The following is a 24,847-nucleotide window of genomic DNA, read 5'->3' on the forward strand; positions in this document are numbered from 1 at the left end:
AAAATGCAATATGCGGCTGCGATATAAAAGACGCTGTATTTTGTTTTCCTTGCCTGTTGTTCGACGGCGAACATTTATTGACAAAAACAAGTACGTTTTATGAATTTTATTTATTTTTCTGTTTGAATTTAGGACTGTGCGTAGTAACTAAATAATTTTGATTATCGTTCTGTAGATATGATTGATTTGAAGCACATGAATGAGAGAATTAAAAAAACACGATTCTTCAGCTGCACACATCAACAATAATGTTAAATTAGCAGTGTTGGGTCAAACAAACATACGGACATAATTGGATTGTTGCAATTCACGATGATAAAGCTACCAAGCACAGATATGTGCGTGCGGTTTTGTGGAGCTTTGAGTTGGCTTTAAGAGGTCACGAAGACGGAAACTCATCTTTAAACGCTATTATTTTTCTTGGCCTCGTCAATTTTAGTTCTGAATTAGACGCACTCTTAAGGAACATTTGGAAAGAGGAGCAGTGTTTAAGAGCACATCAAACACTATACAGAACGAAGTCCTTCAAGCCATTTTGATGCATGCCATGATGAGATTTCAGAGAAATGAAGAAGTTGCTGACTTTTAGCAGTTAAGGCAGATGAGACGACAGACGTATCGAATGCTTGTGAACGTGTGAACTGTGTTATAAAACGCAATATAGCGAAAACAATATTATTTACGGTGTGCTGCATAGAAATTGAACACTTTACTTTGCTATTAATGGACTATATAGGAAACTGATTAACTGCAATTTCTTGACTAACAAAATTATGTAAATCTATACCTACGTAGCGTATGTTAATAGTAAGTGATGTAGTGAGTACCTATAACAATAATCGTCGTCGACGTCTTCCTAACAAGTATTAGGCCAAGTGGCCTGTTACGGTCTCAAACTAGAATTTTCATATAATAATAATAATAATAATAATAATAATAATAATAATAATAATAATAATAATATGATAATCATAATCTTAATAAATATTTGTGCACCACCAGGATTATTTATCACCACACGCCACTGGTATATATCAGTGACATAAATGAGCGTCAAAGAATAGTCTGCAATAGACCACATAAACGATACGAGAATTGTAATGTGACTTGAGTCGTTATTGCACGCACTCCCCGGCAGTTACAACTAGTGATGGGTCCAACCGGCGGCGAGCTAGCTCCCAAGAGAGAGTCGTTCGAAAGAGTGAGTTCGTTCACGAGCTGGCTGCCGGCTCGTTCGTGGCTAGACAGCTCGCGAACGACGTCGTTCAAGAGCTGGTTGCGTAACATATCGAAACTGTCAATAGTAGTGTAATCTAATGACATTAGGAATCAGAAGGATAACAGGGACAATCGTATTATGTTAAACAACACAGATGAAAAAACAAAGCCTGCAACATAAAGGTTATATAATGTTATACGTATATTTTTCTACACACACATCAGCTGATAGAAAGCCGCGTAATATTAGTTCTACATCCGTCCGCTACTGGCGTATGGCGCGGTCTCACGTTATGTCTTTCTCAACTGCAGATGTCACGTGATGATGCAGTGAATGCCATTGGTTATTCGAGAGCGGGAGTCGTGAGACGAGCTGTGAGCTGGTCGAGAGTCGCGAGCTGAAGGAGCTGGAAGTGCCTCGCGAACGACCAGCTAGCTCGTTACTAGCTCGGAGGAGGGAGTCGTTCAAAAGAGTCAGTTCGTTCGCGAACGACCCGTCGCTAGTCACAACGCTTGCGGATACGTTGGTCTATGCTCAGCTGGTCTCGATCGATGTTCGTTATTTCAGTGCCAACTAATTGGACATTAATAATATCAACCGACAATTTCTATAAGACAGAAAAAAAAATGTTTGTTTATAACATAAATGAACGCAATGAGTAAAAGTAAAATCTAATTCAGCACAAATTCCACAACAAGACTTTGTAAGTTCAGTCTTTGCAGAGAATATTTTGCAAACAATAATCAGTTGCGAAAACCACATTAACATTCGTTGATTACCCATTTTGCATTGCTCACTATAGTCAACGTGAGCGACATGATGAGACAGGTAACGTCTTTAATAGACAATCTTACTTAAAATTGGCTCTTAAGGAACCCGCAGGTTCATTCCCGCCCTCACATAAGTAAGCCCGCCATCCTTTAATAGATAATCATTTAGGTTAATTCTACGAAAATGTTTAAGCATTTGGTTATAAAAGATGTTTTGCTATTATTCAGTACGATATTTTTAAGTCTACAAACATTTCATTATACATAATTTACATCAATGGAAAGCACTTAACTTTAATTCTGCTATAACATTAAAGATTAGGTTAGAAAACTTACATACTTTAGGTAGGAATTAATCCATGATCTTCTTCTCACTTTGTTTATAGAGTCCCATTCAGTGTCCGAATTCTAACGTCTTCGTCAAGTCATAGTCCAGAAAATCAGTATCTTTACACAATCACAACTATAACAGTAAATTAAGGCATTTACAAATAACTTTATATCTAGTAAAAAACACACGAGATGAATAATGAGATGGATGACAAATGAACGCGCCTACACTTTACTGAAACAGGCCGATGAATCAATGATCTTGTAAAAACTAAATCCCGGTAACTCACTCTGACAAAACGAACTCCAATTCAACAAAGACAACGCACTGCCTCACTACCGTCCGCCCTCACCCCGGAAGCGATACCGTAACTTCTCTTTCCAGGCATTCCTTATTTGAAATCTGTTTAGTCAGAAAAAAAATGGTGAATTCACCAACGCTTCCTATTGCTTAAAAGTGAAACTACTATAACATAGATAGCCTACCGCCATCTGTCATATACTTTATGATTTACGTTCGAATAATTATAACACTAAAAAGAAGTTATGATTTCTACACAAGAAAATAAGGTGCATCTACACAATTCAACTTTTCTTCAACTTTAATTATTCAAGCAACGCAGGCAATATACGTAGTGAAGATGACGTTCAAAACGGCAAACTATGTATGTACAAAATCTTCATGAGTCTTAATAATTGAACGCACCTTTTAAACTTCATTTTTTCAATATAATTCCCAGATTTCATGCGTACGCGCATAGAAAATTGAACCGTGTAGATGCACCTATGAGCCACCGGCGTGGCTTAGTCGGTTAAGGCGCTTACATGCCGGTCTTAAGTTGCGCTCGGGCGCCGGTTCGATCCCCGCTGATTACCTGGTTGGATTTTTTCCGCGGTTTTCCCCAGCCGTAAAGTGAATGCCAGGTAATCTATCTCGGTATCACCAATCTCATCGTCGCTAAATAACCTAGTAGTCGATACAGCGTCGTTAAATAATCAACTAAAAAATATATGCAGCTATACAGATGCACGACGATCTTAAAATGCCTACAGTTTCTGGATACATCCGAGTTATTACCAACAGAAAATGAAAATGTATTACATAATTACAAATATTGGGAACTGTAATGTTGCTAAATACACCAAGCATGAAACCCTAAAACATATTCTACTGAATTAATAGGTGGTAACTTATACTTCAGTTAACCACTGAATCGTAATTGACCTTATCATTATTAAAGAATTGTCGTAGTAATAATTGTAGTAGGTTATTTTACGACGCTGTATCAACATTTCAGGTTATTTAGCGTCTGAATGAGATGAAAGTGATAATGCCGGTGAAATGAGTTCGGGGTCCAGCAACGAAAGTTACCCAGCATTTGCTCAAATTGGATTGAGGGAAGATCCCGGATAAAACCTCAACCAAGTAACTTGCTCCGACCGGGATTCGAACCCGGGCCAGCAGTCAGACGCCCTAACCGTTACTCCACAGGTGAGGACGATGAATTGTCAAGGCTCTTCATGAAGCCGGACAGTAACATCAAGGAAGATGTCATCTGTTGTCGTCGTCTTTGCTCAATTTTCCAAGTTGTTCTAACAGCTCAAATGGAAGAGTGAGGAACAAAAAAAAAAAAAAAAGAAAAAAGAAAGGACGTCTGAACTTACCACTTAAAGTAAGATGCTTTCAAAATAGAAGTGTAATTTATAAAATAACTGAAGAAATAAAAAAGTGAATAACTCATGAAGGAAGAAAAATAAGATAAAACGAAATAAAACAAGATAAAGTAAAGAAAAGTGAACTAGTTGCCTAAAATATAAGTTCTACTGCTTCTTCTTCTTATTATTATTATTCTTCTTCTCGCTTTATTTATACACGTCTTATTCAGTAATGAGTCCGAATTTTAACATTTCTAACTGAAATTAAATATTGCACTTCGTAATTTCCCTCAGAAAGTATATTTATCATCCAATGTCAAATCTAAATGAAATATACATATATATATATATATATATATATATATATATTTTGTAACCGTAAGTAATGTCATTAATTTCAGAGGGTTATTCTTTGAGATATTTCAAACAAAGAAGTTTAGTACAATAAATTTGTCCCGTTTTCGTTTCCTTTACGAGATAAAAATTGTTATACATGAAACATTTCGTAGTGTGCTTTGGAAAAGCAATTGATTTAATTGTCAATATGCTCAGTCAATGTATTGTGAAAATAAATTATTGAAAAGATTTTAGTTTTGTCCTTTTAATATGCAGAAATCTGATCGGAACACGTATACACGTTTAAAGAAAGTGGCCATGTTAAAAAGTCTCACACACTGAAACACAGGACGTCCTCGATCGGAAGCTGCTGTAATGCTTTAGGTATTGGCAGACTACGTCCGCAGTTGACAGATTTGCATGAGGACGACCAGCTGCACTCTATGCCAGATGTCTTTGGAGCAGACCATAACAAGGGTCTCATGTTATCGCTGCGCTCCCATTGGTTGGCGAATCATTACTTAGCTGAGAGCGTTGTAGAAATAAATCAGGACAATATTTATGAATATTTTTGAATATGCTAAGTTATTAAAATATTTACAAATAAATCAGGACAATATTTATGAATATTCTTGAATATATTAAGTTATTAAAAATATTTACAAATAAATTATCATAACTTTATGAATATTGTTGATCACACTAGCGCGTGCGTGTCCCGGTTTGGACGGTATTCAGAGACGCGTCCTCTACTACAGTTCTATTGCGTCTAGCGGTGTATGAGCAGACGACAGCAGTGCAACTAGTGGCTGGTGCAAGAAGTATGTTCAAAGACATTACTTTAATTTTCACTTTTCCTTATAATATGAACGTAGTCGGTCACTTAATTCATACACAGACATTTAGTATCGTCGACCTGATTGGCGAGTTGGTATAGCGCTGGCCTTCTATGCTCAAGGTTACGGGTTCGATCCCAGGCCAGGTCGGTGGCATTTAAGTGTGCTTAAATGCGACAGGCTCATGTCAGTAGATTTACTGGTATATAAAAGAACTCCTGCGGGACAAAATTCCGGCACTGACGACAAAGAAAAGGCCGACTTATTAAATTCCTATTTCATTTCGGTTTTCAATAATAATAATAATAATAATAATAATAATAATAATAATAATAATAATAATAATCCCGCTGATAGGAGTGGTTGTGTCACAGACCATGAATGTGAACCAAATTCGACTTTCAAAATAACTTCCAAAGGGGTTAGAGAGAGAATAACGAAATTAAAAAATCGGAAGTCTCGAGGACCAGATAGTATTGCTACAGAGATTCTTAAATTAGGTTCCGAGGCCATAATTCCATACTTAATGCGTATATTTCATGTTTCCATAAACAATGCAGCTATTCCATGTGACTGGAAATCAGCTATAGTGGTACCCATACATAAAGGCGGAAATAAATTAGATGTCGGAAACTACAGACCTATTAGCCTTACATCTGTCGTATGTAAAGTCACGGAGCATTTGATATCGGATTATATTCGTCATGTTCTAAATGCGAAAGACTGGTTTTACAACCGCCAGCATGGTTTTAGGGAAGGCTTCTCATGTGATAGTCAATTTACGTCGCTGGTTCAGGATCTAGCTGAAGAGGTAGATAGAGGCGGAAGAATCGATGCAGTTGTGATTGATTTTTCGAAAGCATTTGATTTGGTGCCACATGACATATTAATAGATAACTTAAGTAGGCTAGGAATAGATAAAAGAGTGGTGCTATGGATCCAAGAATTCTTAAACGGTAGAACCCAGAGAGTTAGAGTAGGTCATGAAATATCGGAAATTGGAAATATAAGTTCAGGGGTGCCACAGGGCAGCGTTCTGGGGCCATTACTCTTTATAATATACGTAAATGACCTATGCCAGAATATTACATCAAATGTGAGGCTATTTGCAGATGACTGCATCATCTATAGAAAGATTATAAATAATTCAGATGTAGATGCTATTCAAACAGACTTGAATAAAATTTATAACTGGGCGTTAATGCATAAGATGAAAATAAATGGTTCTAAAAGTAAATCTATAACATTTTGTAAAACCCGAGAGGAAGCTAGTCTTAATTACGAATTCAGTGGTGTTGTAATTCCGCAAGAACAATGTTGTAAATACCTAGGAGTGTATTTAAACTCCAAACTTTCTTGGGGAGAGCATGTTGATAATGTTACGGGTAAAGCATGGAGGGCACTTCACTTTATTATGAGAATCTTGAGAAAAGCTAGCCCCAAATCGAGGGAAATAGCATATCTAACGTTAGTGCGACCGTTAATGGAATACCGAACTACGTGTTGGGATCCCTATAGAATATACCAGATAAATTCCTTAGAAAGAATCCAGTATAGGGCAGCGAAATTTGTTAAAGGTAAAAGAGAAGATGGAAACGATACGATAAAAGAACTTAAATGGGAAACTTTGGAAAACAGACGTAGGAAAACTAGAATAACATCATTGTATAGAGCACATCTAGGTCAGAAAGCATGGGTAGACATAACGGCTCGGTTAGAAAAGCCAACGTACTATGGTAGGAACGATCATGATTTTAAAATCAAATGTAGGAAACAGAAAACGGATGTAGGCAAATTCTCATTTTTAAATAGAACTATAAATGATTGGAATGACCTACCTGCAGCGGTCTTTGAGGGCTGTCCTTCCTTAAGGAGATTCAAGAATAATTTAAAAAGTTGTATATAAAGTGAAAATTAAAATTAAGGTGACATTCAACATTTAATTTTTTTAAGGTGACATGTATTTATCTAGGCTGACGAGTTTACTTCCTTGGTTTGAATTGTAAATTATTTAAAACTAACGTGTAAGAGGGCCTTAGACTAGAAATGTTTAGTTTAAATGTAGTTCTGTTTATAAGTATGCATAAGGATGTAATTATTTGACTTATTTGAACTGTTGTATCAGTGAAGCGAGGTGAGTCAGTGAAGTTATGGTTTTACAGTGCAGTGAACAGTTCCGATCAGTGATAATTTATAGCGTCAATGAAATGTGTTCTATAGTGTCAGTGAAATAAGTTACAGAGTGTCAGTGAAATGTGTGCTAAAGTGTCAGTGAAATGCGTCATAGTGCCACTACAGGGAATGAGATGAGAGTAAAGTGAAAGACTATTGAAACTTACGTAGGACCTATACATAATTATGTAGGTTGTATTGTAAAATTAGGTATTTTATTTTATGTTTTATTATTATTGTGTTAAATTCTATTGTGTATTATTATTGTATTGTGTGTAAAATTGTATATGTGTTGTAAAATGTATTGTGTATTGTAAATTTTATTGTGTATTGTTAATATTGTATATACCACTGCCACCGGGTGCTTGCCCACTTGCAGTGTAAATAAATACATACATACATTCGGCGACGCTGATATAACCTCTGCAGTTGCGAGCGTCGTTAAATAAAACATAACATTAACATTCAGTATCGTGTGAACCGCGCTCTCTTGCATTTCGTTCCGTTGTTTATATCTGCTCCAAAGACATAGATCTGGGATAGAGCCTGACAACTCATTACGTAGCCTCCAAATCCTCCAGGTCTGACGCCAACCGATTTCTTATTGTATTTTGATGGATTATTGCACATCACAGAAGAAAGTTACATACCATAGGCCCACCGGTGGCTTAGTGGTCAGACCTCCAGGAGGTCCGGGTTCGAATCCCGGTCAGGTCATTGAAAAATCCATAGTGACATTTGTAGCTGACAAAGTCGCAGTTGGAGTTTTTCTCGAGTTCTTCTCTATTTTCCCGTATTAGGCATCTACATCATTCCAGCACCATTTCCACCATCGTCGTAAAATAACCTACTAAAAAAAAGTATGCCGGAGGCTACAAGGTAAAGTATTACTGTAGCGGGTGTGCAGCGACTCCTGTGTGGGCGAGTTGGGCAGAACAAGATATAAACCATTTCAACATTTACCATTTATATTATTTAAACTACGTACACCAGAATACGTTATATTGTCCACGCCTGTGGAGTAACGGTCAGCGCGTCTGGTCGCAAAACCAGGTGGCCTGGGTTCGATTCCCGGTCGGGGAAAGTTACCTGGTTGAGGTTTTTTCCGGGGTTTTCCCTCAACTCAATTTGAGCAAATGCTGGGTAACTTTCGGTGCTGCACCCCGGACTCATTTCACTGGCATTATCACCTTCATCTCATTCAGACGCTAAATAACCGAAGATGTTGATAAAGCGTAGTAAAATAACCCAATAAAAATACGTTATATTCACTATTTAAACTATAATAAAGAATACAGCCCACATTATTTTCGTCAGCGCGGAGCACCCTGGGGCTAGCGTCTCTTACCCGCGGAGGGCACACTGCACCATGGGTTTGCTCTCTACCTTTCCTGCTGCACGACGGGGCATACGAGACGGCTCCGCTTACCCTTTGCACATTTCAGCGAGAGCTGACGACCATTGATTTACACTATTATGTACTGTACAGTATAATGGAAGGTATTTCATTTCATAATATTATAGCCTACTTGTTTTGTAAATAGTCTACAAAGGGGCTTCAGACACTGAATACTTACATACGCCGATTGCCACACAGACAGTTTCCATCTCTAGAATATTATCTTCCTCCAAATATAACTTTTGTGGAATATGATTTTTATTTTTAATATATCAATAGTCTTATTGAACACTATATTGTATTCGTTTAACTCTTAGTATTACATATAGGTAACTAAACACATCTACACTTTGCTGTAACTATTATTATTATTATTATTATTATTATTATTATTATTATTATTATTATTATTATTATTACTATTATTATTACTATTATTCCATTGTTTTCCGTGTTGCTGTTATTTTTATTTGCTACGTATTTTTATACTGGTTGAGTGGAGGAGAAGGCATTTTGGTCTTAACTCTGGACAGTGAAAATAAATAAATAAAATAAATGAACACCGAGCGGGCTAGCGGCGTGGTAGAGGGCTGGCCTCGCATTCGGGAGGTCCGGGGTTCGATCCCAGGGGCCGGCAATCCTAACTGAGGTTTTTCATGGTTTCCTCAGTTATTTCCAGGCAAATGCCGGGATTGTACAGTCACAGAAGAAAAATCTGGCCAATGAGCAGCAAAACTCGTAATGTTACTTATGCCGGTTTTGTTGTGATTATAACAGTACTGAGTGTCTAAGAGGGATACTGTTTACTCCCCCCGACGTTGCTGGTCTCGGAAGGAGAGGCTTTCGGACTGTTTCTGTTCACATTCCATAAGGTTGAAACTCTTGTGTTCTTGTCGACATAGGCCTACAAAAATTTTCTTAGTAAGCATGGTAGTAGTAATTTTCAGATAAGTCAATATACAATACAATATAACATAAATATTTATTTGTTATTCAGTCTAAATGACTTATCAGTGTTTTAAAAAAAGATCAATAAAATGTATAAATATAAATATTCATTGAAGTTAAAGGTTAAAATAATGCTAACGTTTTCGCCTATTAGCATCTTTAGGCATTTGAGCAATATTTTATATTAGTTACTTACGATACGTATATATTATAGAACGAATTGCATCATGAACAGCTCAACTTCCTGTTGAAAGTCATACCCGCATTCTACGTTTCAACCATCTGAAATTATTTCGACGTCCGCTCAATATGAAGTTTAATATTGGAATCAATAAGAACCAGAAGATTATATCATTATAATACATATAATTACATCAATAACGGCACATACCAGTAATTGGTAAAATTATACGACCAAATGTAAGCATTAATAAGACATTATAGAAGTAATCAATTTTTATTACAAGGTAATATTTTATTTAATTTGAATCCATTTTAAATCTACAATTTAATCTTTGTGTCCTATAGTTGTTTTAATTATTGTCGTAAATTTAAGTAGAGATGAGGATAATTAATTCAACTATCACACATATCAAAACAATAATTAACTCAACTATAGTTTATAATTTAATTTGCACAAATGATTTTAATATGTTAGTTTTAAGATTGATTAATGTATATATTCAACAGCCATGCCTTTTACTGTAAATTAATGTATCACATGACACTGTTGGCTCAAGTGCCTGAAGATGCCAATAGGCGCAAAACGTTAGCATTATTTTAACCTCAACTTCAATGAATATATATTTTATAAATTTTATTGATCTTCTTTAAAACTCTGATAAGTCATTTAGACTGAATAACAAATAAATATTTATGTTATATCATATTCTACAGAAATTTGTTATTTCATTGTTTTTACCATTGCGGGTATGAGGAATGTTACTGATTTCATTATCATCTCCTCTGTTCGTCTCTCTTTAGTCTATAGACCAGGGGTGCTCAACCTTATGAATACTGCGGGCCAATATTAAAAAGAAATATTATTGGAGGGCCACAGACATCGCCCAATAATAAATTATTTACATAAATGTCTTGCTAATTAGTGATTATTGTAATTTATTTTAATTAATAATACAGGTCTGTTCAAATATTTTTTTAAATTTTAAGTTTGAAACTTTAGTATCGGGCACAGCTGCTATAGACATACTACATTTATTTATGGTTTATTCTTATTTTAATATCTTCCTGGCAAAACAGACTGCCAATATGACGAAGAGTAAACAAAATTGAGAAAGATGCAATACATAGGAACTTCGTTCTAAGACGATATAGAAGTTTTTTTATTGGGTTATTTTACGACGCTGTATCAACATCTAGGTTATTTAGCGCCTGAATGATATGAACGTGATAATGCCGGTGAAATGAGTCCGGGGTCCAGCACCGAAAGTTACCCAGCATTTGCTCGTATTGGGTTGAGGGAAAACCCCGGAAAAAACCTCAACCAGGTAACTTGCCCCAACCGGGATTCGAACCCGGGCCACCTGGTTTCGCAGCCAGACGCGCTGACCGTTACTCCACAGGTGTAGACGATATAGAAGTGAACAGTCAGATAAAGTAGAATAAATATAAATTGACTGACGTAATCCAATACAAATGGTATAAGTGAACATTAAAATAAATTGAAATAAATATATATAAATTAATTTAGGTAAACAATTAATAATAGTGACGAAAGAGGAACATAAATAGATTTGTTAATTAGAAATAATTTTTGTACGATTTAAGGAAACGTTTGATTATATAAGCGGTTTACTATAACTTATTTATCTATTCTATTTTTAAACCTACAGTATTTACTTTAGTTCTGAAAATAAGGGAAAATATACATTCCTGAAGTAAAATAATTAATATTGAATGTTATTTTTATCACAAATTAAAATGTTCTTCTTCCTATGTAGCTCTAGTGATATACAATATTTTCCTTCTGGACTTAATAATCTGTCTAGAAACCATTGGCATTGTTCACTCTATCCATTCTTCTACTTACAGAATTAACAAGGTTGTGGATATATCTGACAATGCAACATCATCCCAAGCATCTGAAACGAGATCCCACAATTCGTCTGTATTCCTAGGACGCCGACCCTGTAGTTGTTCATTAACATCGCGTTGCACTTCCGCAACCATATTTTCTATGGGATTTAAGTCAGGACTTCTTGGCACCCATGGAACCTCTACGACATCATCCCTGTGAATGTTGAACCACCGCTGCATGGCAACACATGTGTGTACGGAAGAAAAGTCGTGTTGGAATTTTATTTTGTTTTCGGGCTGAAACACACGCACACTAGGTAGCATCACATTTTCCAGTATATTGGTGTACTGATGCCCATTCATATGCCCATGAATCCTCCATAGCGCCGCCACCATAACCAGAAATCCATCCCCACACCGACATGGACAAACGACCAATGCGTTGCCTCTGGACCACATATTCAGGGTCAAATCTCTTGGATTGTTTCGGTCGATACACTTGCACTGGCCCTGTTCATAAACACTTTCTAATTCGAAAAGATGACCTTTTGCCATGGATAGTTGTAATGCATTTGGCAAAATGCGACACGATCAATTCGATGGTCTTCAGTCAGAACTTTACCGCCACTCTTCTCGGCACAATATTGCCACTATTGAGGCTTCTACGAGCCGTTCTGTTGGAAGCAGGAAATCCCGTGTCGGCAACAAGCATTTTAGAAGTGTGAAATGGAAAGTGCCTCGAACGTTCTATTAACATAAGATCTTGTTGTGGTGTTGATGCCTTGGGTCTTCCGCTACAAGGTTTACGAGTTACGTAACTTCGCTCTTGATACTGCCACAGTTTAGTATAGACAGTTGCGAAGCTTAGGATGATTTTTTGCAAATCTCGTGATAGTTGCTAGACGCTTGGAGCGCTGTGAGTACTAGGAACAACAGACTGTGTCACTGCCATCGTGATCTAATACAGGCCGTAAGGCAGACCATGTAACTCGCTTAACCTGATCACGAAGGGCGGCGTTTCAACCATATAAATTAGTTATCGTCTGCTAGGGAAAGAGTCTGTGATGAGGCGATAGTAGCGATCCTGGTGGTGAGCAACTATCTATGGATGCATATTTCAACTGTCTATGTTTGCATATTTAGTAAGTATTCAGCTTCGCAACTGTATATACTAAACTGTGATACTGCGCTCACCACCTGGACGCTGTTCTAGTCGCAACTCCATAGCGTTCTCCAGCTTGCGCCGCGCTAAATCCGCCTTCCTCGATCAGTGCAATTACTTTGGCTTTGACGTCCATAGCTATCGAACTGAAAAACTAATGATGATTTTCGAAGTGGTTGTAGCTATTTATAGACAAAATCTGTTGGTAAAGATGGACAGGGTCACGTGTCTAGGACTCTAGAAAAAACACGAAGTAGGCTATACAGTGGTCATAAATCATAAATGTAGTATGTCTGTAGAGTGAATACAGACGAACAGAGGGGATGAAAATTACATTAACAACATTCTTCATATCCGCAATGGCAAAACCAATGCCAAAACAAATTTCTATATGTCGACTAAAACACAACAAACATTGCAATTATACAAATACAGTATATTATAGACTTTAAACAAAACCATTCCGAACGTCAGTCTCTCGTAGCGTAATAGCTACGAGGGGAAGTCAATAGTGTCCCTATTAGACACTCTGAACAGAAACAGTCCGAAAGCCTCTCCTTCCTAGCCCAGGAACTTCGAAGGGGAGTAAACACTATCCCTCTTAGACACTCTGTACTGTGATAATCACAACAAAACCGGCATAAGTAACATTATGAGTTTTGCTTCTCATCGGCCAGATTTTTCTACCGGGATTGTGCCTCTTGAAAGTCCGGCCATGGACGGCGATCCTTCCCTTAATCCTTCCATATGTGTGAGTGAATGATGTGTAATGTCTTAAATGTTTGTGTTGTATCGGAGGTGGCCCTGGCATAGAGCTGATCCCTCATCCGGGGAGGCCCTCCATGTCCTTGTGTGGTCAAAAAAGTATGTATGTGATCCATAGTAATTCCTCTCCCGACAGGTCGCAGCCCTCTAAGGCCCGGGTGGCGTGGGTCGTGTAAATGTACCTAGAAGTGAGAGGTTAAACTAAGAGAAAGAAAGAAAGAAAGAAAGAAAGAAAGAAAGAAAGAAAGAAAGAAAGAAAGAAAGAAAGAAAGAAAGAAAGAAAGAAAGAAAGATAAATGAACAACATTTTTAATATAAGAAAACATCATCATCATAGTAGGCCTATCAGACTCTACAGTAGCTCAGTAATGGGGAAAAGTGCCTCATTGTGTTCCCTCCCCTCTGTCCGTGTTTTAACCCCTTCCACCCATTACCACGACTTGCCTATCTTTACTAGGCAGCTCGAGCATGTCTTTCATAACATTGGAGTGGGCATCAGTGCTGGACTCATGTCTCGTGGTAGAGCAAAGAATATGTTTTCAAACTCGAATGGGAACTAAAGTACTTTTGTGTCTCTCATAATGACAAGGCATTTTGTCTGTTTAATGTGCGACGACATTTTAACACTGTTCACGCAAAGGATTACAGTGAACAATGTTTTTCAGATGTATTTCAATTGTTATTTCATTTCAGTTTTCACATTGTGGTTGTCATATACATAGTTGGCTGTCTTATTATATATGTGTACTATTTTTTATAAAATAGTTTGTGATGTTAAGATATTCCGAATTACGCATAAATTATTTAAAAGTATACTTTTTATATTCCTTCTGTATAGGCCCAAACCGTGTCAGAAAGTTATAAGAGTTGAAGAAAACCAGACATGAGCCGCTTCAGTTTGTTTAGTAAAATTGAAAGAGTTGCTGTGGTTCTCTTTAGCTATGGACGAGAAGATACAAAGACACTGCGCAATTAACCTTTTGTACGGGGTTGGATTCTGAACTCAGCATAAGTTATTTGGAGATTTTTTGATTTTGTATCTTTGAGAGGCAATACAAGGGGAAATGATATCTTCGAAGTTGTGACAAAATATGAATTATCCTAGGAAAACTTGACACTCCAGCAATGATAGGGAACATATTTGCTTCGTAGCTATATTACGACGATTTCTAAAATCCATTCATGAATCATCAGATGAATTCACTACATAATACATAGAGAGGCGTTATGTGCTAAGGCACACAGATAGCCGTAAAAACCGTAACAATGAGTATTAGTTTTATGTTACACATGTAATGAAAGAGTGTTACATTTAATTAAATGTAATATAGTTATGTGCAGTACCTTATTGATCTGAACAATAATAGATCCAAATAGTTATAATCCGACCGCTGGCGCCGTCTTGTGTACAAAGAAGGAAGCAAGCGCACCGCTGCTGTGGTGTGAGGCGAGTTGCTGATCTAGCTTATTGAACTTTAAGTTGAATTGCAATCAGTTAGTTGTGGATCAGGAACGAAATCGGCCCTTAATCACTGATGCATTGTAAACAGTTATCATCGCCATATTGTCCACATCAGACGCCACGAGCGAACGAATTGCCTTTTAAATGAAAAACACGATTGTTTTTAAGAATTTTGCCGCCCATAGGCACATGCACATCTGCTCTCCCCGATCCCCATTTCATTTTTAGTAATGTCGGCATCTCGCTCCCCTGAGCTGTTTTCTGTCGTCTCTCACGACATGTGAATTTAATGAAAACATCTAGTGAAATCTTCGGTACACCATGCAGTGATAATTGTACTTTATCACAACGAATAATTATAGTAATTATTATTTATTTATTACTCGTAATGTCGTGACAATATCTGATTTGGCTTGGAGGATGAGGGGAGTACGTTACACTAAACTCGGCATGCTCAACATTAAAATCGCATTGCTGCGTATGTTGTATCCTAAATAATGCAAACTGTATATGTGTCAATATTCAGCAGTAATAATTAACCATTGTCGTGGAATATTTCGCCACTATAAATGATGATGGTAAATCATACGCTTCTCCTCGAATAACACTACTGATTGTCTTAAGGCAAGACAAACTAAGAACTATATTAATTTGATTTTGATGATGATGATGATGATGATGATGATGATGATGATGATGATGATGATGATGATGATGATGATGATGATGATGATATCTGAAAGTAGAAGTAGTACTTCACTTTCAGCAATTATAAGAAATTAGAGGGAACGAAATCTGAAAGAAAAACACGGAACTGAAAACAATCAACTTGCCAAAGTAAATGAACCAGATGAACAATGTAGTTTAGAAGCAAAATTTTTAATTCAACAAATTCAGACTTTCGGGAAACAAAATTGTAAATTCCATTAAATGACGCTCAAATCTGCATACTGATATTTAGCAAGTCATCAATAAATCTCAAATAAGACTGTAATATGCTTGTTATGTTTATAATCTTCGTACTCGATCAGTAATGCAAAATTAATCAAAGAATCTTCACGATGCGCAATGCTTAGTAATGGAACTATTCATCATTTAATAGGACTGCGAGGCGAACCTAGCGGCAGAAATTGTAATGACGCTCAGACACCCATTCTCGATCGTGCTATGCGTATAATCTCGTAAGCAACGTTAGAGATTCATTTGCACATGATTATCAATTCCGACTGTCAGTTTGACATGCTGACTATTAGAAACAGTCAGAGTTTGAAGTTCGCGCTGTGCGAACAGTAAAATCATGTGCGCATGCTCGGAACTGTTCAAACCAGTTTGAAGCTGCTGTGCCAACAAACCTAATAGCAACTCCATGTAGGCTAACAGAAACGGCATCACGATATCACGGTTTAAATTACACTTCAAAATATTATTCCTACCTCTGAAATGATAGGTATATTTTATATTCCAAATAACCATATCTTTCACCACCTAGCATTTCACAGAAACCTTTTGAATCATCCTGTGTAAGTTCATCGTTTTCTTGTGGTAAAATTGGACAAACTTGTACATTTAGATATAACACGCTCGAAACTAATTACGTCTTTGTTACATTACTTGCCGTGAAGTAACAGGGAACAGCGTTGATTACACACAACAAGAATGGAACAAACTTACAATCCACTCACCATTAGTTTATTACACACATGAGCTACTGTGAGTTTTCTTTTTCTATCACGCGTTTCTTTCCATCAGTCCTGTATTTAGTTTTATGGTATCCGGCATCCAGCTTAACGTTTGGTTTCAAACAAATGGATAAGCAGCTTTTACCGATCTTGTATGTTTATGAATGGCACTTAATATTTGGTGAAGGGAACATCTGACACTAGATTAATGTCCTGTTTCTCTGTTAAAATTGCTCTTTTTGTGAATGGCCTTCTTACCAATGAGCTAACTTTCTTTCTGATGGCTTCGCGAGTAGCCGGATTTTATGTTTGTGTATGTTCAACAACTTGTTTCTAAAAACTTGGAATTTGGAAAGGATTTACATTTTCTTTTTTTTATTTGGAAAAACCTTATGATACTGTGAGGAGAAAATATTTATGGTCAGTTTTGACAGAGTATGGAATACCACAAAAATTAAAACAATTAATAAAGGAATGCATGATTAATTCGAAATGTAAAATTAAAGTTGGAACTGTTATTTCAGACAGTTTTGAAGTTCAATCTGGAGTGAGACAGGGTGATGGTTTGTCACCCATACTTTTTAATTTTGTCTTAGAAAAGGCATTACAGAAACTTAGGAATGAAAATATTGGAATTTCATTGGGCAATGGTAAAATTAATTTATTTGCATATGCTGATGATATTGTCCTTCTAGGACGAACAGAAGATGACATCTGACTCTTAGTAGAAGAAACAAGAATAGCAGGATTAAAAATTAATTCTGATAAAACTAAATACATGACTATATCACGTACCATTGAATGACACTTTTCTGCCCAATAGCAGGTCTTTCACTGCAAAGCCAGCATTCTCTAATCTTTCCTACTTTCTGCCTTCCTCTTAGTCTCCGCATATGATCCACATATCTTAATGTCGTCTATCATGTGATATCTTCTTATGCCCCGAACTCTTCTCCCGTTCACCATTCCTTCCAGTACATCCTTCATTAGACAGTTTCTTCTCAACCAGTCACCCAGTCAGTACCTTTTCTCTTCCTGATTGTTATTATTGTTGTTGTTATTACTATTATTATTATTATTATCATTATTATTATTATTATTAATTCATAGTTTTCACATCAAAGGTAGGTCTTTCACTGCAAACCCAGCATACTCCAATCTTTCCTATTTTTCTGCTTTCCTCTTAGTCTCGTCATAATGATCCATATATTATCTTAATGTCGTCTATCATCTGATATCTTCTTCTGCCCTGAACTCTTCTCCCGTTCACCATTCCTTCCAGTGCATCCTTCAGTATAGTGAGGATCACGTAAGTTCAGTTCCCAAACAGCAAATATTTCCGCCTTGTCAGTGTTGCCAACTGTTACCAGATATCACCTCATGTAGTAAAATCACGATCCTATGTACTGAATGACTTCTTTACTCACCGTACTTTACCTTAATGTTGGAAGGTTATTCTAAATAGTTTCAATAATAATGAGAATAATAATAATGAGAAATGTATTGCTATGTTCTATTCTTTTATTCCTTTACATTATTATTATTATTATTAGTATTAGCATTAATAGGTTACTAGACGTAAATATACAACAAAGTATAGTATATAATATTCAAGAATCAAATCTGTTCCAAGACCTTTCACTTCTAGATACCTTTTTAAAGATTTCATTGGTTTGTAAATTGCTTAATAATGTTACACTTACACTTATTATTTCTGCAACTCCACGTCTGTTATTGAAAAAATGTATGATACATAACTGTGAAGTCTCTTTTTGGCTCTTGTGTCCTAAATTTAAATAAGAAAAAACAAATGATTCAAGAAATGTGAGCTGGTGAAAATTAAATACTCAATTAATAAAATAATTACTACCAAAAGAGTATTTTATTAATTCTATACAAAAGATGGATTACACAGAACAGAATGCCAGAAATCATAGATTTATACACAACATACAGCATGAAACGATCATCCAAAAATGCTTTTTGTACACAATAACATCTTTCAAACGAAGTGAAATAGCCAATAAGTTCAATAAATATTATGCTAATAAGTAATAACTATAATTAATAATTATCTACAAGCTGTAAAAGGGAATAAAATAGTATATTGTTGAAATTAGGGGGTTATGGTTTATTACGTGTATTTATAATTTTAATTACTTTTTCTACATTTAATTATATTTTAATTTCTATTAGATTAGTTGGTGGTGTGGTTGTTAGTTTTAATCTGTGTACGTCAGACTATTAAGGAAAAACTGAAAGAAATATTAAATCTACAATCTACTTTATATAACAATATTTAATCAAGAACTGAATATTACTATTAATTTAATAACATAAGACCCAAAACATCTCCAAGTCCAGACAATACACATGCTGATTTTCTTAAACATGTTGGCAAACAAGCAAACTCACTACTTTTATCTTGTAATCTCATCTAAAATACAATATCTGTCTGGAGAAAATCTATCATAACATCAATTTTGAAAAGCAATTATTCAACTAATATCTTTTCGAGTTATCGACAGATACCACTTACTAGTATGATAGCCAAAATTATGGAAGAGATGATTTCATAGATTGAATTGGTTCCTGGAATCTAGTACCTAACTTTCATCTTATTGAGTTGACTTTAGAGAATTGCATTCAACAAATGGACAGATTTTAAATTTTAGTCAAGATATTAAAGATATTTTAAACAGAAAACAAAACACCTTAACAATTTTAATTTATTTTCAAGGATCATATGGCTCTGTAGATATAAATCACTTAAGAAATTGCAAACTTAGAGTGTCCATGATAAAGTGTTACACTGGGTCAGTGACTTGATTATTTGATTCATTGTCACAAATATATAAATAGAGACAGATTCATCTGGGCTTCCCACATTGTTGTTTTCAGGAATACATTTTCCAATATTAATGTCGATGGTCTAACTAAAGAAATAGATCTTATGATAATCTCATCATTTGCAGATAATATGGTTCTCTAGAACAAAAAATCACAGTCCACAAATATTAATAAACTGAGCCAAAATCCCAACAGACTTTTTGACTGTACTTGGAGAACTCAAACTTGCTCAATTAAGGGAAACTTTACTAATAAAACACAATCCCAAGTTATTTCAAAATGAATAGTATATAAGTTAACTTTAACAGATGATGTTAAGAAATGTGATACTTCTCCAGACATTTTAAAAATCATTAAAAACGATAAATGATCTGGTCAGTGAGTGACTACATACAGTATTTTTTATAGATGGATCCTGTTTACCAAGCCATAGATGTAGTGGTGTTGTAGTACAATACCAGTATATTCCCTTTTACAGGGAATTATATTCAAACACTTGTTTGCCCCCATTTTAACCGTGACAGCACTTTTTAGTTCTTTTAAACATTCTGGTTATTGTATTGTGTTTGTGTTTAGTGAAAGATTTTAGATAAGGGCGCAAATAGCCATAGTAGCTGACACGCCCTTTTTAAACGCCACTAACTAACTAACTAACTTCAAACACTGACTAATTTTGATAGTGAAAATTTAGATACACTTTTAAGCTTACAAAATATCCAGTATCAACTTCATAAATCTGAGAAGGCTGTCATACTATCAGATTCAAAATCAGATATTCTTGCTGCAGTATTGGACGTAACAGCATGAAATCTCAATATTTTACAGTGTTTTAATATTTTAAGCAAAATGGTCGAATTACATCGACGACTGGTACTTCCGTGGATCCATGAACTTTATGGAGTGGGAGGTAATGAGGTAGCTGAAAGGTAGCAAAATTACTGTAAGGTTATCTATACCTGCATCTTACCACACTGTTAAAAGAATAACAAGATCAGAACATGACAATGTGGTAACAAAATTCGGAATGATTCTAAAGCAAATGAAAAAATTGCAATAGGCCATCCGGCATCCGCTCCACGATGGAGGAAAATCCTCAGAAGAAACCAACTAATCAGACCAAATGGGGGATCCAAACTACCCTCGAGTGCAGCTCTGAATCTGCAGGCCAATGAGTCTACCGACTAAGCTACATTGGCGGCTCCATTAAAAATATGAAGTACATGGCACTCAGATTATTAAATTGACAAACATAAACAATTATTCATCAGTTAAGCTATAAAATATAATACATAGCAAGCAAGTTAATTCAATTTAAAAGTATAAACAATTCAATCAGTTGAAATATACAGAAATTGATAATAAATATCATGCAAATTACTTCACATTACAAGCATAAACAATTCATCACTTGTGGTATACAGCCTACTATTTAATTTACAGCACATACAATTCATCAGTTAAGCTATAGGCCTACAGTCTACTATTCAATTTACAGCATATATAATTCATCAATTAAGCGAAACAAAAATATAGTATAATACATAGTAAAAATAATACACCTAATTTAATAACTGAACTTCTATGAAAATCTACAGTGGAAGTACTCATATTATCACAGGCCATGATTGTCTCAAATATTTACTAAGAACTGATATTTCAGAATCTCCCCATGCCATTTCTGAAATCTCAATGAAGATATGGATCATTGTCTTGACTGTTTAACTTTACACAGCTTTCAATCATCTGGTTAAATATTGGAGTGCAAGATAACAAATGACATCAACTGCTGAACACTTGGTATCAATCAACCAACAACTTCATTACATTAAAGGGGAAAAAAAAACTGAAAGAATTAATTGTATATAGACACAACTCATAAGACAAGGCCACTTCAGGACAGTAATTGGCAAGGCTCTGTTGTTTTAGGATTCTTATGTAGATTCAATTTCACCTGAAAGAAAAAAGTAGCATCTATAAGTATGCCTAATTATGAGAAATAAGAGAAACGGTTGCAATAGTAGTAGTAGTAGTAGTAGTAGTAATGATGATGATAATAATAATAATAATAATAATAATAATAATAATAATAATAATAATAATAATAATAATGACTGTAAAGTATGGAAATTAATATTGCAATGTAATATCAAAAGGTGATTTCACACCATCAACTCTTATCATTTAGTACGACAAATCTATTATATTCAGTTGCAATCACCAGTAGCTGTTCTATCCTCCATTTTGTTGTTGGCTGATTTTTCACAAGTCTGCTATGATATGCAGCACTATCCATGACAATAACGCATTGCCCTAATGTTCTCAGGTCAACAACTGTGTTTGCATCCACTTCTCAACTACAGGGCTATTCATAGCACTATGGTAGTCCTGACTTTTCTTTCAATTGCATGAAAAAATTAAATCAGCACCTGCAATAAAATTATACCTGGGCATATAATTACGTCACATGAATTCACAGCATTTAAATAAAGAAAATAAAACATAACATAACATGACATGAGATCCTCTTTGGTGAAAGGCTTTCCCACGTTTTTATTTAGTCACCAATTTTTATATTTTTGTACCCTGATTTAAAAAATTACTCTTGCCAAATTTATGTAAAATATAAATCAATATAACTTACCGAGTATAAATCCACCTTTCGTTCCGGCATCTAATCTTCCACCCTCATTTGTTGGTCTACGAATAACACCATTCATGTCACTGGAAACTTCACCTGGTTTATTTCATGAATAAGTGGGTGATCCTACTTAAAAAAACAGAGAGAGAAAAGCAATTCACATTGACACTCTAAGAGACACAAAAATTTTAAAGACAGGAAAACCGTTCAAGAATTTTATAACTAACCTGTAGTTATAATATGAAACTATTAATTGCAAAACATGTTGTTCCCACCTGAATTCATTACTAGTAGCCTATATTAATTGCAATTTCATATTCCACATAAGTGTTAACCTATTTGTTAGTAAAAAATTCAATCACTCAATGTCTCACAATACATTGAAATTTACCATTCATAAAAATCCAAGTCTCATCCAAGAATACTACGGGTTTAGGGTTCTCATGCTCCACATTTCTTATAATTCTCTTAAAAACTTTCTCGTACATGTGTATAAGGATCCCCTTTGCTCCATAGAAATTTCATCTCTTTCAAAATTTTTTTCACCGATGATAAGGATACTCTAAATAAATATGTTTCATAATCATCATTCATATGTTCCAGAACTTTTGCTGCTGTTAGTACTTCCCCTGTAACAGTAAATGAAAATTATGCCATATTTTTATACATATGACTAATATCAGAATTACATTGCATAAATCAACACAATAATTCCTGTAACTTCCCTACCTTTATGTAACTTGTCATAAATAAATCTCGCAATTGCATCTTTCGTAAAATCATCAGCATCAGTCACTGGATGTTTACGTAGTCTATGTTTTCCTGGTGTCACAAGTGGGGTCCCCGTCTGTGAATTTGTTATCACTTTCCTAGCTCGTAGTAAAGCCAAGCTGTAATAACAAACAATAACATAAACTTCTAAAAATTGTTATATCATAAAATTCATGCATGATACCAACATTTACAACTATATGAATAGAAAATGATCAACATGTTAGGTTGGGTCTACGATAGGTTTAAGTAGGCTAATAGGCTATTTAGGTAATTCTCCAGAAAAGCTACATCAAAGAAGGCATAATTTTATTTTGTTTAATTGATTTCTGTGATATTTACATAGTGATGAACACGTGGTTTTAGTGCACAGCCACAAATACTTTTAGCACAAAAATCCTTTGACACTTACCTGTATATTCTAATGCATTGTTGTAGTCCCTCCCTCAAACTTGTTACTAATTACCAATATAACATGCGAGAGGTCCAGGACGAAGAGAAATGGTTAGTTTCCCAGTAGTGCGTCCTCGTCCTCTCGAGTGTTATATCTTAACAAGTACTTTGGGTGGGGTAGCTTTTCTGAAGAAACACCATATTTAATATTACTTAGACCAGTCATGAATAAATTATTCAGCCAGAGTCAACGTTCCTATGCTTTATAGAGTATATTATATAGTTATTATATAAAACTGAATTATTTTTAAGCACCATAACAGGCCAACATTCATGTAATATTTGTTGCAATATCAAGTTAATAATTACAATATGACTTGTACTTTCTTCGGCCGATGTGGCATGTAAATTGTGATCTGAACGGTTAATTTAATACCAAAAGAGAAAACTGGAAAATTACTTTCGTGCTGTTTGATTATTTGTTCGTCTAATTTGTAAATATATTTAAGCTATCACCTACTGCAGTATTACAGTATCTTAAATGTATTTAGTTTGGCAATATGAAAATCACTGACTTGATTAAACATTAAGGCCTAACCTAAAAATTTGTTTTGTTTGACCACAATCATGAAATTATTAGTGCAAACTCCTAAAACTGAATACCACTTTGAAATGTATGCTTAAGAATACTTACTCCTAATAATTTTCCTATTCTGGTTGTAATTGCTGTCTCCGTTAGCATAATTCCTTCTTCATTATCTTCTTTCTTCAACTCATTATACACGTGAACTACAGATTTCTGAAGCGTACTCTGAATGCCACACATTTTCTTCCTTGGAGGAGTCACTGCAACACTATTTCATTTTTTGACATAGTAATAAAAATCTAAACACGAATGAAATTCATTAAAATTTGAAATAATATTTCTATCCATTACCCACGTGCATTATCACGCCCAAGTATGTTATATTTATTCGTACTTATCTGACTATTCTTGAATTATAACCACAACGCAACACATAAAATAACTATTATGTATTAATATTAATACTAATATTAATTAATTATTAATAAGTTCGAATTTCACTATCTTCCAGTAACCGGCTGAGAAATCTAGTACAATTTTAATTTCATGGAACTCCAGTACCGGCAAATATTGTCGATATTTGCCTCAGCTGCCAACATACCAGTTACAAAATCACTACCATTTATAGTATTTGTCAGTATCGAAATTCGAAACGAAGTTGGCAAAAGAAAATTCAACCTTCAAACTAGAAAATCACCATAATCCACTAGCATTTGTAGTAATGGGGGAAAAATGGTTAGGTTTCACCCTTAGGGTATCAAGTTACCTGGTCTTCCCTATAGGCAGTTTCTTCTCAGCCAGTGACCAAACCAATTCCTATTAATATTCCCTTTGAAGG

General features: G+C 35.2%; 1 long non-coding RNA gene across 2 annotated transcripts; it reads right to left on the bottom strand.

Moving 5' to 3' along the window:
- Positions 1-18,451: 18,451 nt before the first annotated feature.
- On the bottom strand, positions 18,452-24,717 carry LOC138693967 (uncharacterized). 2 transcript variants are annotated; one of them, XR_011330651.1, is made up of 6 exons: positions 24,118-24,717; positions 22,989-23,149; positions 22,651-22,888; positions 22,263-22,385; positions 21,840-22,047; positions 18,452-21,572 (listed from the first exon to the last, which is right to left on the bottom strand). It is a non-coding gene; the product is annotated as an uncharacterized lncRNA (long non-coding RNA). The 2 variants fall into 2 exon arrangements; XR_011330650.1 differs by having other exon boundaries at positions 22,263-22,388; positions 24,118-24,715.
- Positions 24,718-24,847: the final 130 nt, after the last annotated feature.

Source organism: Periplaneta americana, unplaced genomic scaffold, assembly GCF_040183065.1.
Source record: "Periplaneta americana isolate PAMFEO1 unplaced genomic scaffold, P.americana_PAMFEO1_priV1 scaffold_28, whole genome shotgun sequence".
Classification (NCBI taxonomy): domain Eukaryota; kingdom Metazoa; phylum Arthropoda; class Insecta; order Blattodea; family Blattidae; genus Periplaneta; species Periplaneta americana.